The sequence below is a fragment of the Lolium rigidum genome, chromosome 6 (assembly GCF_022539505.1).
Source record: "Lolium rigidum isolate FL_2022 chromosome 6, APGP_CSIRO_Lrig_0.1, whole genome shotgun sequence".
In the NCBI taxonomy this organism is placed as follows: Eukaryota; Viridiplantae; Streptophyta; class Magnoliopsida; order Poales; family Poaceae; genus Lolium; species Lolium rigidum.
In genome coordinates, this window is record NC_061513.1 from 52,358,058 (window position 1) to 52,361,156 (window position 3,099).

At 39.8% G+C, this 3,099-nt stretch overlaps 1 long non-coding RNA gene across 1 annotated transcript; it reads left to right on the forward strand.

Annotated features, from left to right (window-relative positions):
* The first annotated feature begins 664 nt into the window (after nucleotides 1-664).
* Nucleotides 665-1,043, forward strand: LOC124660113. Its single transcript, XR_006989797.1, has 3 exons — nucleotides 665-744; nucleotides 847-908; nucleotides 975-1,043. It is a non-coding gene; the product is annotated as an uncharacterized LOC124660113 (long non-coding RNA).
* The last annotated feature ends 2,056 nt before the right edge of the window (nucleotides 1,044-3,099 follow it).

Sequence of the window (3,099 nt, forward strand, 5' to 3'; positions counted from 1 at the left end):
ACAAGCATGGGAAGTATAGTACTACCTCTATCCATAAAAGGATGTCTTAGATTTGTTCAGAGTTGGATCTTTGTAGACACTATTTAGTCCCGTTAGGATGGCCTACGGTCAGGGTCACAAGCTGGACGGCGCGGCCAGGTGTGGAGGCAGCAGCGCAGATCGTGATCAGTCCCGTTAATTTATCCTTAATTTTGTTCTTGAGAACAACTTGTTTGAGGCGGACGGTGCGTGTGGAAGTTTTCATCCGCCCTCCGCCGCAGCAATTACTAAGTGCACAATTGACGCTAATTACATCCATCCGTGCGGTTAGATGTTAAGTGGGGCCAATCCTGCAGTGGTGGGAGATTTGTGTACCTTAGACGGTGTGTACCAAGGAAGTGAAATTTTGTGATATATAGTGATGCTCCGTCTCTTGTGTGATCCAAATTTTCTTTCGCCCCCCTATACTCAAATCCTGGTTCCAGCCGGACGTCCACGGCGCTGGCCTTTGTGCCCCCGCATTTCTTGCCGCTCACTTCACAGGCGCCGGGGGGGACGCAGTGGCATCAGCAGTAGCACGGCGAGGGCGATGTGGCCATGTATGGCTGTATGTCTTGGAGGAGGACCTGCTCAGCGGGGATGCGGTGGGGCGGCTCTGTAATTTTTCCATGGCTTTTCATGCGAGTTCCTTTGGACTTTGTTGACTGAAGGCATACTTATGCAATCTGATGAGAACTTTAGTCAGGACTGGAGCAGATGGATTTAGTGAGTTTACCGAATTATATCATCTAACCTTTTCAGTAACTACTCAAATGATCAGTTTACTGATTATGTGTAGTCATTTACTTGTCGTACTTTTTTTATCAGGATCTTATGAAGGGTCCATTCAATGCGTAGAGGTTGACGCATCATGGCGCAATGGACACAAGGTAGGTAAACATCCTGTGCTTGAAAGGAAATCTAAATCGATATCTGAAGATTGCAAACGGAAACAGGGAGTTCAGATGAAGCCAAAACATTGGACCATTGTACAAGTGTCTCATTACTTCAGTTTTCCTTAAAGGTATCCTCTAATTCCTGACGACTTCTTAGTTAGTACATGCACAAACTAATTAATGCATGTAAGATAGTCTTCTTGCTTATGGAGTATCTTGGTTCTGCTCGTTTGTCCAGTTGTGTTGTGCTTGCTTACCTAGCTGAGAACTTCCAAAAACCAGGCCGTGTAATTTGCAAGCGGTTCGGAGGCTCTTACAGCATCTGCATTGTTCAGAGAATGTGTTCTTAGATCTTCTGTACTTGAATTACCAGATTACATAAGCATTTTTTGTTTAATTTTTCAATGTATAAAAATCATTCAGCCGTAACATACTTCTCTATTGAATGGTCAGTGTTAGCTTTAAGAAAATTAAATATATGTTCTTCCGAATGAATTACCCTCTGTGCATTTTCTAAATCTCTTAGTATGATATCCGTTGTTCTCTCACTACATACTATTGTGTTTAATATAACTTTCTATACTTAGCGAATTGGTGTGCAAGTTACATGATTCTGTAAGGAATTGTTGATGGTGGCTTCCAAGCAAAAGATAGATGTATCTTGTTTACATTATGCTGATGATCGCAACAAGGGAGATGTGGTTCATGCCACTGTAATTTAACTACAGATATGCACTGCAATATATTCTGAGCCTGTAGCTAAGAGGAAATTTCTGTTTTGGTCTGACAAGCAATAAATGAAACAGTGGCATATTAACATTTTTCTCAAACATATGTGAGCATAGAGGCACCGTGCTGGAAATAATTGTCCTTAATGATATTTCAAACCTGCCTTTTAGCTCACATTAGCATTTGAAAGGACAATCAGAATATAGTATTCATATATGTCACATAATTATACAAGAATGATGTTGCAAGCCCTGTGTAGCTGATTATGGTTCCAGTATCAGTGGGATTTTTTGTGATACGCTACCATTCACTTACATATGCCAGCTCTTATTTCCCTGCTTTTTTCATATGGGTTTTGTCAGCTTGACTTTACCAGTTCTGATCTCAAATAAGCGAGTCAAAACTGACCCATATGTAATTGTGTGTGTGCTGCTAACTTTGTTGGTTTCACCAGTTCTGATCACAACTTAAGTCATTTCAATTCACCGAATATACATGTTTAGAATCAATATCTCCATACAACAACAGTACCAGCTTCGGTTAGTCAATGTAGAGGGATATCTACTTAGCTACTTTGGTCAGTTAATGTACATCAATAGCTAGCAGATTCAGTCCAAGTCAAATTAAAGTTCCGGTTGACTAAAGTTGGATATATCTAGAATTAACAGTTCTCAGTCGTCCCTTTTCTAAAATAAATATTCCATGTGTATATGCATGTTCTTATCTATTTGAGGCCATAAGAATATACAGATATGTCTTCATTTTCTAATTAGTACGATCGACTTTGCACTGAATTTCCAATAAATCTCTGTTAGATGATTAATAGCCTTTTACAGTACAGGTTTGCCACACAGTAGTGGCAACATATTTTGTGTTGTTGCCACTTAGGTACTCGGTTGTAGAAGAACATAGGTAGTGCATCCTAATATATTGGTTTTTACAGCAACAACAAAAATATGTTTTTGGTATATACTCTGAGTTAGATAGTACATCATACTGACTTGCAGGTCCTTCATCCAGTGCCACACACATATTGAAATCCGGCCGGGGCCATATCATAACACACTCCCATAAATTTTGTACTGAATGTGATTTTTGAACTTCTAGATCCAATTGTTCTGAAGGGAACTCAAATATTTTCAGCACTTAACTTTTTTATATGATTGTCTCCTTAAGATACAATCAATAACTCCAGTCATACATATGTGTTAAAAGTAGCAGATTGTCTAAAAACTTATCAAACTTGCATCTAATAAGATTGATACACTTATAACTGTATTAGTAGCACATTCCGGACTACAATAGTAAATACTTTTTTTTCCAGGGTGCTTGAGATTTTTCGCAACGGCCGCCTCACTGCCACCCGGAAAACGACAATTCTTCAGCTCAGCTCATAGAGGGGCAGCGTGCTGGTCCCAGCTAGTAAGCTTGAAAGTACAAGGGATAAATCACTAGT